The following is a 13106-nucleotide window of genomic DNA, read 5'->3' as shown; positions in this document are numbered from 1 at the left end:
GTGTAGGGCTGGGCGACATTGACTGAATTTGAGACTACGCATAGGTAGAGAGAGATACATTTTCCTTTCCTCCCTATACAAGCCGCAGAAGAATAGGAAATGAAGAGCCCATTGAGATGAACGAGCGTCACATGGGCAGACAGAAAGAGCATCCATAGAATAAGTGTTAGAGGGATAACCCGAGATAAAAGCGATATAATTCAAATGAAACCTCAATAAAAGGTGTCTATGTTGGGAATTCGTTATAAAAGATAAATACGTAAAATCAGTTGTATTTATTCTAGGTGCTCAATTATATTGCATAACCCTAGACTTAGTACAGTTAGACTCCCATCTCATTCCCCTCTGATTTTTAGACAATAACTCTTTCAATTCTGACCTTGAAATAGTCGTACATGTAATCGGATCGTCAAATAGTTTGGACAAGCCAATGGAATAGAAGCTGTTCTTAACAAATTTAAGCCACTTTATTTTACACAAGCCATCAAGCTTTAGAGAATCTCCCAAAATTTATTGTGTTAACTTTAACGATTACCTTCTCCATTCTGCGTGCCACAAAAGGTGGAGCAGAATGGATCTGATCCATAACATAAAGGACGTCCAGTTCGGAGTGACAATTATAAGAAAAGCATAATTGTGGGACACCTACTAAACGTTTCCAGAAGCTATCCTCGATTTGTTGTAAAGTGGATATGCTAGTGGTACCCCCACACGGGTGGCCCATACGTAGTGACGGATGTCGTTTTCGCTTCGTATATCTTTTTAATTGCTTCCATTGTTAGACACAAGCTTTCTTATAAATATAAATAGTGCCTCAATACTTTTTTTTTATCAAGAGCCCTCTTTTGGCCACCACATTATGCCACATGCTTTTGGAATCAACTAATACCCTCAAATAGCAAAAAGTATCTACCATCTCCAATCTTCTCCCTTCTATATTCAATCTAGGCAGTTTTTTAGGCCTCTCTCGTGCCAGAAGCACAAAATACTTTGGTTCATTTACCCTAAGATCTAAATGCTTCATGAATCTGGTATATGTCTCTATCAGGCTCTAAAGTGAATTGCCAGTCTATGCCAATAGCACTGCATTGTCCGCATAGAGGGGTACCGGGACTGGGGTAGAATTAATGATGGGGACATCTATAGTAGAACCAGCCAAAGCAGCTCCCACACCGTTGGTATATAGTGAGACTAAGAAAGGGGCGAGTACACAACGTTGCCTAACACCATGGTTGATTCCAAAGTTTCTAGTACATTCCCCCTCTCTCCCGTAGTGAACACAGACTGTGGCGGAAGAATACATCTCACGGATAAAATTAATTAAGGACTTCTCTATGCCCGTGCCTTCCATTATTGACCATAATTTCATGTCGGCCACACAGTCAAAGGCGGCTGACGAGTCCATAAAGGCCAAATAAAGGTGGCCTCCCTTGGCCGCAGTATATTTAGCAATTAGCAAATTTAGGTTGAGACACTGGTTGATAGTCCCTTTTCCCTTTCTAAAACCATACTGGGTTCAAGTTAGTATGTACCTTTCTTGAGCCCAAACCTCTAGCCTGTTCAGGAGTAGACATCCCATTAATTTTCCTGTGCTATCCAGGAGTGATATTGGCATATATTTTCGGGGTAGCCTTATCCCCCTTTTTGTAAATTGGAATAATTACTGTCTTTTTTCCAGGAGGAGTGAACAGCTGTTTGGCTACAACATTGAAAACATTGGTGAGTAGTGGGGCCCATAGCGTCTGGTTAAGAAGAAATCTATTGGTACCCCACTGGGTCCGGCTGCCCTAGATGTGCTACATTGATTTAGTGCACTTTTCATTTCATCCAGGCTGAAGAATAATTTATCTTCAAATGAGGACGCCAAAAACTCGGACGGCAATAGAAATTCCTCTCCTGTATTCCTGAAAACCTGTTCAAAATCGGTCAACCCAGCCTTCTCGGTAACATGTATATCTAAGGAGATCTCTGAATCATCTTTAAGGAATGGGGCATTAATTATATTCCAAATGTCCCTACTATTCTTTAAAACTGCTGCCTGTTTACGCTTGTCCCAGGCTTCCTCCTTTAAAGCTCTTTTGTTTTTTTATAAGTGAGGCGTAGCAATTTTACCAGAGCTGCATCTCATGGTTTTTCTCTCAGAGCAGAATGAAGATTCTTTAGTGCCTTGGAGCAAGCATCATCAAACCAGCGTGCTGCTACCAGGCACCATACGGGTGCACGTGCGAAGGAGATTACTATGGATTTCGACTAAAATTAGATCGAATGCAAGTGAGATTTCCTCAATCGATAAGGATGAATCTAAGCAAATTGAGATTTCCTGGGCCATCTTACCAATAATGCTGCACATAAATTTTGAGGTGTTAATCTTTTCCCACTTCAGGACAATCCCATCCCTCCTTGCAATTATAGGCTTTGGAAATTGGTTTCCAGTAAAAGCTTTGCTGAAGCCCCGGAGTGTTTGACATGTAAGCACGGCATGATGACTAAAAGCATAAATGTAGTTTCAACATGGGAAACCTGACCTCTTATAAGCTTCAAAGACCAGAATATAGTCAATGGTTGAGCTATAAATCCAGGAGGAAAATGTATGATCTAGGTGGCTCATTTTAATATCAACTACCACAAGGTTGTTAATCGCTATTTGTCTATTTAGTGCATTCCCATACTCGTTATGGCAAAAATGGGTAATAGGATCCCCAAGGCCATCAGCCAGGCCACACACCACAGAGTCAGCTCTACTGCAGGTGTGGGCGTTAAAGTCGCCCAACCATATTATATCAAGAGGATTATGATGGGTTTTCATAAGCTGGCCAATATCCTTCTCGATTGATTCTGTAACTGTGGCCATGTTTCCTACAAACTTGTTATAATAAAAATTGATTCAATCCAGTCCTGACCCTGTTGACTTTTGCATAGAATAATATGATAACAAGGCGAGACATTAAAAAAAGAGATTACCTTTATCCTAGCTGGACTAGCTATTAAGGTAGCCAACCCCCCACTCGATCGACCAGCTGTAGATGGTACCGCATCCGACTGAAAAGTACAATGCCCATGTATATTAATCTGCTCAGTTTCCCAAGGTTCCTGGAACCATAGGATATCCTAATTTGTCACAAGGGATAGCCAGTCATAATTGTTCTTTTTCTGGTTGTAACCTGCTATGTTCAAGGAAATTATTTTTATAGTGACCATATCTACCCTTAGTTCGACAGTTTCTTCTTGAGTGAGAAATGAACTAGTGACACCCTGGAGCTTATTTGGAGATTCAGGGGGTCGGTCGCATGCTTCGAGGTCACTCGGTGATGCAGATCTATTTGTGATGGGCAGGAATGGACTTGCTAAGGCATGTCAAGAATTAGGGTAAACAAAGGACTGGCCTTAACTTGAGAACTGCGGGTATACATTTGTGGTTTGTAGAAAAAAAAACAATGGGAGTGTCAAACCTTGGGTTCCTGGGCAATATCTTCACAAGGTGCTCAACCAATCGTTGATTATTGAAGTTTACGACTATACAACCCCCCTCCCCCCCCCAATAGATTTTGGTCCACAACCCACCCAGCTTACACATCTAGCCATATTAATATGATTGTACAACTTAGGGCTACCCATATAAAATTTAGACAGCCAGTGTAAAGCCTTAACCATCAATTGGCCTGTGGATTCCTGCTGAATTGGCTTCAATTCGGGGGTGTTAACTAGGATAATAACTGGTGTTAACTAGGATAATAACTGAGGGGCAATCTACCAGTGGCAGTTCTGGGCTTCTGCCTTGCAGAGCGTTCAGGGTAGTCTGGGAATTCATAGGGCCACGAACTTGGACAGCAGCAGCTCTATTGGCTTCAGTTCCGTTAAAACCAGTGCAAATGTTCCTCTCTCTCCTGGTGGTAACCCTCTCCTGATGGGGCAGAATTAATTCTTGGGGGATTTTGTGGTGCCCGCAACCCCAGATTGCCTTCGGGTATCTGCAGGAGTAGCTGAGCTCCTGGTTTGTAACCATTGCTGTGGGTGTGTTTTGACCCGTACATTTGATGATGAGTCAGTAGAATGGGTAGAACACCCCGGGAGTGGCTGAGAATGGCTTAGATTTCCCTCCTGCACCCTTATCTGTCCAGATTGTTCATGCCCCAGTTCAAATTAAAGGAGGAGCTTTAGACTCTCCTCTATTTTGGACAATCTATTCATAATCCGCTGCAGTAGAATATTAAGGGTCTGCTCCAGTTTTTGGCATAAGGCGTCGCCTGGCGGCAGAGGATGTAAGTAAGAGCAGCATCTGATATGACCCCCGAGATATATCCTTGATGATGATTATAGCAACTTAACGAGATTTGGCAACGGGAGCTGTTTGGATCTCCCGGTTTTTCTCTTACCCGGCGGTTCCACTATGGGACTGCCGTCGACCCTAAAGGATGTAGAAATATTAATAACTGCTGGTGTACTGGGAGCTGTATTAAGAATTGACCGCTCTTCCACAGGACCCATTCCAGAGAGATCAGGAATTGCAATGGGATCTCTTACCTCTTCTAGAGAGGCGGCGCTCCGTGATCTCAATTTCCTTGGGGAGCACATCTGCTACTCTTATCAGGAAGGAATCCAGCGTATTGATAATTTCGCCCCATGGCTCGGGCCCCTTGTTTTCCGTTTGACCATTCTTTACTTGGAAATACACAGCATTTAGACCCCAGAAGTTAGAGGGGTGGCCCAGCCCAGCCTCCTCCGGGTGATAACGGGACTGGACGGGCCCGCCCTTGGCCCGGGCGCGTCAAGTGCCGGGGGCCTGCATCGTGCTTTAGAGCATGTTCCTCAGAACAAGGGAAGAAGGGAAATGTAGTCTCAGTGGAGTGGCACACCGCAGCTTTCACCCCTCCTGGCTGCTGAATTGTTGACGGCTACACCAGTCACGTGCCTGCGTCGCACTTTATAGCACGTTCCTCAAATGCATGGGAAGAAGGAAAACATAGTCTCAAAGGAGCGGCACAGCTCGGCTTTCACCACTCCTGGCTGCTGAATTGTTGTCGGCTATCATGTTATTTAAAAAAGGAAGAAAAAAAAACGGACTTGCATGGTGAAGTACTACGTGCTAATGGTACACATACTTACATTTGTGATACTTACCTGCATGGTAAAGACGTTGTGGTAAAGGTCCTGCGTGTAAAGGCTGCATGGTAAAGGCTGTTTCCCCTTAGGTATGATAAATCCCTGCCCCTTCCTTAAACACTCTCCTGCCTTCACCCTAGCGTTTCTAAATGTTTTGGGGGCACTGTTGTTTGTTTTATGTTGTTCAATATGTTTGGCGGCACCTTCACCTCTTTGACAGTTTGCCCCTTCCCTCTTGCTCCCTAACCCCTATACTTTAGGTCTTGTTCGAGACCGCACATGCGCTGTCACTTGTAAGACATTTTGTTTGCTTTTTGTTCCCTGTCCAATCCGCCCAGCCCATCCCCGTTGTTGCTTGCTCTGTCCATGCTTCAGCCTCTCCCCCTTTGTTGTTGCCTATTCCTCCCCGCCAGAAAAAAGCATCTAAAAGCTGCGCAAGCGGGTTTCATGATGCTGCAAAGCTGTAGACAGTGCTGTGCTCCCTGCTCTACATGGACCTTTTGGCACTTCATTTGGAGCTTACAGCAAAATTCAGCTCTGACGTCAGATAATTCATTTTTTTTGTGTGAAACTAGAGAATAATCGTAAACTAAGAAAATGTTTCACTGCCCCTCATGATTAGTGCTGGCCGCATCATAACATTTCTTTTCTTCTAACTTTCAACCATGCAGCACAGCAGTGGCGCTGCTGTACAAGATGACTGAAAGAAATTGACAGAGCCAGTAGCTCTCCATAGGTGGGACGTATTGGCTTTGCCAATGCTTGTTACTGTTTCTAGTCTTGGTGACAAGGCTTCCAAAGAATGCTTACTTTTAGCCAGTGTCTTTTCTTCATTATGTTTCACCAATTCAGATAGATTGCTAGATAAACATATGCATAGGTAGTTGATGAATTTGGGTTGCAATTGTAGGCTAAGCATTTTTTTATCGAATCTGGGAAACCTAGTATGTTAAGAGGAAATATTTTTATTTTGTCTCTATTCAAGCTATAGCGTGAGGTTTCTGAGTATTTGTGAATTATGTCTCCAAAGACTAGGATAGATTTGTCTGCATCATCAGAGAGAAAGAAACATGAGGGCACTCTGCAGTTTTGAGTGTGCAAAGTAAAAATTAATTCCGGCGATAACAGCAGTTTCTTTGTAAGGGGGCATCGCCCCCCCCCCCGCTGCAGTGGTTCTAAACGTGTACATTAAAATGACAATCAAATTATTTCATTGTCATTTTATTTTACACGTTTAGCGCGCAGCAGCCCATGGCCAGGATAAATGGGGGTGTGACCTCCTCTGCCGCCGATTGGCAGCATAGAGGACTGGAGGAGCGACATGGACCCTCCAAAGGATGCCTGTCAGTTTGGCCAGCTCTCTTGAGCCGGCCAAAGGGACATGCGCCCTTTGCAACTCTCCACTCAGCTGTCAGACAGCTTGATGGAGACCAAGCACAGGCATATAGGGCCTGACGGAGCGTCCAGCCAGGGCACCCCATCCAATCCTGGCGCTGCCCTCATGCTTGTGAGAGTTGCAGCAGGATTGGTTAGTGGAATTTCCTTTAGGCTGGAGCTCGCGGAGCCGACAGAGGAGGACGTCTGATGTGTAGCAGGCAGGGTAAGTGACTTTATATTTTATCATTTGCCACTCGCCTTGCCTGCATGCACGCACCCACCCACCACTTAGTTGCCCGCCTCACCGGTGCACGTACGTGCCAGCCACCCCTGGATATCAGGGTTATTATTGAGATGTTGCAGAAAGATATTGATGGCCAACAAAAATATTGAAAGTAAAAGGGGGCAACTTTGTTATGTACCTTGGCCCAGAAGAAATAGTTCTGATAAAATGCCATCTGTTTTAATTATTGCCACAGGGTAGGCATAGAGAACCAACACATTTTTTGTAAAGTGTTCTTCTGATGCGAAGTTTTGGAAAGTAGAGTTTAGATAGGGTCAAGACAGAGGCCTTATCGGATGCCTTTTCTGTGTCCAAGTCAATGGCTAAGATGCTGGAGTGAATCTAGTCTGGTCCCATTTGATTACATGTCAGAATAGACAGATGTTGTCATTGGCCATCCTGCTTTTCACAAAAACAGATTGTGAGAGGTGGATTCATTTGGTGATAACTTGTACCAACCCTATTGCCAGAGTTTTTTACATATATTTTGCATTCTGTATTTATTAGATCAATGGGTCGTGTTTTGTTTGGGTGTGCTATTTGCGTATAGCTACTATAGATACATCTGTTGTAGTGCCTCAGACAAGTCCTCCATTAATGATGTGCTATAGCAGTGTTTCAAGCGGGTCGATGAGAATGTTTTATCAAGGGCCATCGGTTAGCCTTGTGGCCCTTGGAATGAAAGAGAGAGCTTTTAGTATTTTATTTAAATGTTTAATTGATAAGAAAAATCTTGTCAGATCAGTACATCTAAAGTCAAATTTTTTGTCAAGTCAACGAATTGAAAAGTATATTTGAAATAATACCTCCAGGAACATTTTGTCTACATGCTGACCTACTAGCATTTTCACTTATTTCAGTACGATGTCCAGTTTGTCATTGATCGCCTTATTTTTTAACAACACTTCAGTTGATCATAATGCCAAACAGTGTGACTTTTAAGGCGTCCAATGAGATTACTGAAGATTTGCATGAACGCGAGCTCTCCTTAAGAAATAGTTGAATGGCTTCCTTTAGAATCTTTATGTCTGCCTAATTTTTTGGAAGACCAAATTCTTTCACCAGCTGTTGTTTTTCACGAGCAGTGGACCTGCCATCATGACCACTGAGATACATGTGTGATCGGGATTATTATTGATTCAATCATTTGGCCAGAAATATTCTGTAGGTGGGCAGCATCAATGAAAAGATTTCGATATGGGAATAACTCTGTTGAAGAAAAGAGAAGAATGTGAATTCTTTCCAAGTGGTGTTGTAGAGTTGCCACAGGTCCCCTAATTTGTGGGCTTTACAGTGCCAGACGAGGCGGCTCAACCCATCCTGCTTTCAGACTCCGAGCCAAACTCATTCTGACTTCAAATGAAGCAGTGTCCTGATCTCTCTGGCCACATCCACCGATCAACCCCTCTGATTCAGATACTTTGCCCTTTTCTCATGGCAGGTCCGAGGTCTTTTGCACAAGCTAATACAGTGACAATTTTGATGAAGGGGGCGACTTTATCCCCCAATATATTAAGGGCAATTGGTGCGAGGTGTTACAGAATGTCAGTGGCTTAGACACCTTCCCATAATCTGGCCTGGATTCTCCCACAACACAGCCGAAAGTGCCTCCTTCCCTGTAGTGATGTGGTGGGTGACAGAAGGATTTGATTTATAACTTCCCATCATGGAGGTGAAGACTAATGTACTCGCAGGTTCTCTAACCGGGGTAGGCTCTTTTACCTTAACAACAGTCCTCAAAAATACTTTTTTGGGTACTTGGGGAAATCGGTGTTCTGAACCTTAACTAAATGGACAAATCCCATGTCGCCATAGACGAGCACCAGGGGCCTTGACTTTCTTAAAAAGCACCCTATACCTGAGAGGTTGGTGGGACAGGCAACCACACGTAAGATAAATCTTACTCCACCTGAAAATGAGTCAAAATCCATTGAAACATTTGCAAAACACATGCTCTTATCTGCGAGCCTAGGTCTCAGATCCGTCAAAACCAGCTACCTCTTAGAGTGCTACTCTCACGCCCTAGAGGTCATGGTGGCCAACTTTTTGTCATCTGTCTCTGATGACCTGCAAGTGTCCCTCACCCACGCTATTCAGGATGGAGGTGATGCTGCAAAGTTTGTCAATCGCTGTGGCTTGGATTCAGCTGACTGTTAGGCGGACAGTGCAAACAAGCATGGCACTTCGAAACGCACCTGGATGAGGTCTCCGGGGATGATTTGGCATCTTTAATGGATATGATGTTCGATGTCTCACTCCTTTTTGGCCGAAAAGCAATTCATATGTATCCATCAGAAGAACAAATGGCTTGCCTTCGTTAATGATCTTTCTGATGGATACTCAATATAACTATAGATTCCTCACTGATCCTCCCGCCTCATCGTTTTGTGCACTGGACTCTTTTTCCATCTGGAAAGGTCCCAATTTAGAGATCTGCTGTGTGGCTCTGCATCTGGGGGGGCAAACAGCCTGAGAAAGCAGCTGACATCATTGCGCATGAGTGGTGCTTATATGCCACACATCACCAACAGCCAGCGCACAAGAGTACAGCTCTGAAGTTTCTGTATCCAGTCTGATGCCTGGGGAATATTCACAAAGCAATGAGTCTGTGGTTGGGTATAGCAGCCACCAGAAAGACAGTTATCAAAGATAAGTAACTTTTTATTCAATTTCAAAGTCTCTGGTAAATGAAAGGCCTAAGGTTTTGTCAAAACATTGTTCCAAGAAGGGGATACAATCAGAGTTTGCACCCTTTGCACCCTGCAGGAGACCAACATTGTGAAGATTGCCTAGTTCATTGCAGTCTTTCAAAACTAGGATCTCGCATTGCAGTTGTGAAGCACTTTGAATAGACTTTTCTACTTGCAAACGTTGCTGATTGGTGCAGTCTTGAAGTATAAAAATTCTTGTTTCAGCTTTAATGACCCTGATTTGTCTAGTCCTTGAAATCTTCCCTGCTGTCAATAGTTTCTACTTGCAGTAGATCCATGTTTGTTAGTACCAAAACAAACATGGCTCTACTGCAAGTAGAAACTATTGACAGCAGGGAAGATTTCAAGGACTAGACTATGTTGTACACCACTTTATTAATATAAAGGCCAATGTTGGGTTTTGTTCTGAATTCTTATTTTATCAGTGAACCAAATATGGGAGGGTTTTGAATGGTATGTTTAAGCCCAGTAATGGATTATTTTTCCTTTGGTACTTTCATATCTGCCAGTATTGGGACAGGTCTTAGTTTATTGAGGGTTTATGAGGATTAGAATGCCTTGGTTTATCAAAGGTTGCCTAAACGGTTAACAAGAGAGAGTGAATCAAGGCTTGCACCAGTTTACTGGTGAGCTGACTTCATAAAAGAATTACTTATAAAGTGGTATCGCTTCACTTAACCCCTTCGGTGCTCATGACGGAATGGTTCCGTCATGACCCACGGTTGAGCTGTGCTCATGACGGAACCATTCCGTCATGACCACACCCGCGCAAGATTCCGCCAGCACAGCGGCGGAATCTGCGCAGCATCGAAGGGGTTAATGGCATTCTGTCAGAGTTGCATATATAGGTATGGGCCTTGCTTAACCTTGTTTACCTTGTTGTTTTGCTTTGTTTCATCTTGCTTATATTTCTTTAAACATTTTATTTATAGCATTTAAAAAAAATCTTTGCTTTGTTTTACTTTGTCTGAGTTGTTTAGTCCTATATTTAAGTTTAGTGGCTTGGTTGGAACTGGTAACCTTGTTTACTACAAGAAGCTTGTATTATTGTTTTACCCTATATTAGCATTGCCTCTCAAAACAGTTTATTTTAGTCTGAATCAGCTTGACCCCTTTTGAACATTGAAATTCCTTTTCTGAAAGATGAATCCTACTTTGGAAGGGGATGGGGGCGGTTCCTAATTTTCTTTTCCGAGCTCTATAGTTCTGTAAAATGCATGTTGTGTTGAAGGCCCAGGGTGGAGATGCAGTGGGCCATACAGCCACTGATGAGGCTCAATGACCGAGGAGAAGCCAAAGAGACTGCTTTGTCCAGTTTAAAACCCAGAGCGTAGGCCGAGGCCTGATGGGTAGATGCAGTGGTCCTGCTGGCCTCTTGCAGCCCCAGCAGCAGATTAGAAGAGCCCCAAGCGTTGCAGCTCCAGGCAGATGAGGCTGCATGTGAGCGCTGATATGGTGGCAAGGCACCCTGAGCTCCGGAGGAGTCCCTGATGGCCTGAGAGGTAGTAGTAGAGTCAGGCAGACACACTCTGCAGCTGGCCCTGGGCAGCTCTGCTGGTTGCTGCTTAAAGGATGATAGAGCCTTTGGGAGGCCTTAAGTAGAGGGCTCAGGGGTGTCTTGGGGGTTTTCTAACTTGATGATAGCGAAATGAGCGATCGGGGTTGACAAATGTGATAATTACAGTAATTTATGCTTGAACATAGTCCTGGCACTCAGGCAGAAGAGTTGGTCTTAACCGGCTTGTGCTTGGAAAATGGAGAGCAGTTACCCAGTAACTAGATCAAGGGCCACGGACCTCTGGCCACTTCACCATTTCTGATGTCGGAATTAATAGTTTCTCCTCACATAAAGGTAGGCATTATAATGTGTAGGTTTAGTTTGGCTCACGTTTGAATTGAGTTAAGCTCGTTATGGTGCGCGTCTGGACTGGGCTAAGATGATGGCATTGCCATTTTGTATGAGGTACACTTTACTGCAAGCTGTCGTTCGACCATTATTTAATATCAGCGATTCTGGGGAGGTATGAGATGTTTAGATTGTGATTCCTATAGAGCCATGATGGTTGTGCAAAAAAAGTTGAATGTGAAGTTTTATTGTATAAGTGACCTGGATGCAAGTCTGCATTGAAAAAACTCAATTAAGAGCCATCCTCATCCATGGCCTCAAGCCAAATCCCCTTGTAATTTGCAGTACTATAAGCAATTAGTTTATTTGGAGTGGGGCACTACCCACCTCAAAGAACAATCACAGCCCTGGTCAGGATGAACCCTCAACGTCACTAAATTTATCTTAGCCAACCCCTTGGTAGTATGACACCGAGCTGGCAGGCTCATCTGGAAATGTGTAAAGTAATTATCGAGTACCAAAATAGAAATAGAGTCGAAATCCAACACAATAAAAATCCCAAACTGAATTAGAAATTTTAAGTAAAATAGTGCCAGAAAGCACAAAGTGCCAATGATAGTCAATGGTTGTGGTAGGTCATTACCTAGGTGCATTATGATGCTGACCACGATAAAGTGCAGTTTGGATACACCAGCCAGGTTTTTCCTGGTAAAGGATTTTACCTTCTAACTTTAGTCCTTTACGTCCCAATCCATAACAGGAGTACACTTCTAAAACTCCCCTCAGGATGTCCGGGGTCACACGTAGAGACTCACAAGTGTCAGGCAGAGGCCACCATCAGAGTTCAATTCAGGCCTTGTTGCAACTGGTAAGCTGGGTAATTGCAGGAAAAGACCTCTCGTAGCTTTAACTGCTGGTCAGCCTATGACATTTGGAGCCCTCTTTTTTGTCCTCGGTACAAGTAAGACCAGAACCAGTTCTTTCAGGGCTGTTCTCATGTTGCTGACAGCAGATTCAGTTCTCCCCTAATCTTCCTCAGAGAGGCTGAAATGGGTGTCTGGAAGTGCCGCATTACGTATGGCATGTGCTAATGGATAACTACTGGGGATGCTCCAACCAGTGGGGTAAAGGTTCCTGGGCCAAGCCTACCTACTATAGGCACTTTCAAGACAGTGTACATATCACCAAACTCAACAGTTTCTAGATGAATTTTCCATTTAATTATAGCATTCTAACCACCAACTAATCCTAAGGGTACTGCATCACTGGGCAAATAGTTGTATTCCTCTAAATACTGTATGCACTGTCATTGTGCATACAGCAACATACTTTGAGTCCTATATGTACCTTGTCAAAGGGCATACAGTATTCTACCCAATAAAACGCAGAGTCATGTATCTACTTGGGTGGAATGCTGTTTATAATTATATGTACTTCTAAATGTTTTATAGTCTGAATTTCGACTCTGCATTTCAAAGTTCTTATTAAGGGAAAAACTATTGAAATGTGTTTAGGTATCTGTTTGTTTTTACATTGTCCTTGCATCTGTCCATGTTGTTCTTTTATTTATTTAATAGAAATAGGCTTTCCTTTTAGCAAGCGCCTCTGCACTGATACTCTGCTGCCTCTTATTCAACTGTTGACTTTAGTTTCCTCTTGTTGACACCACAACAAAGCCTGCACCCCCCCCCCCCCACCTGAAACCATCAGAATTCTAGAATCTTTAATTTGTGCTTCCCAAATATTGGAGCTCCATGTTACTCTGAAGGAAAGTGTGTTTGACAAAAAA

The 13106-nt window shown here is 43.4% G+C and overlaps 1 protein-coding gene across 1 annotated transcript in view; it reads left to right on the top strand.

Annotated features, from left to right (window-relative positions):
• GRK5 (G protein-coupled receptor kinase 5) overlaps window positions 1-13106 on the top strand; it is a 481725-nt gene that overhangs the window by 364223 nt on the left and 104396 nt on the right. The window lies entirely within an intron of this gene.

The sequence above is a fragment of the Triturus cristatus genome, chromosome 1_2, assembly GCF_964204655.1.
Source record: "Triturus cristatus chromosome 1_2, aTriCri1.1, whole genome shotgun sequence".
In the NCBI taxonomy this organism is placed as follows: domain Eukaryota; kingdom Metazoa; phylum Chordata; class Amphibia; order Caudata; family Salamandridae; genus Triturus; species Triturus cristatus.
This window is presented reverse-complemented; position numbering and strand designations above follow the sequence as displayed.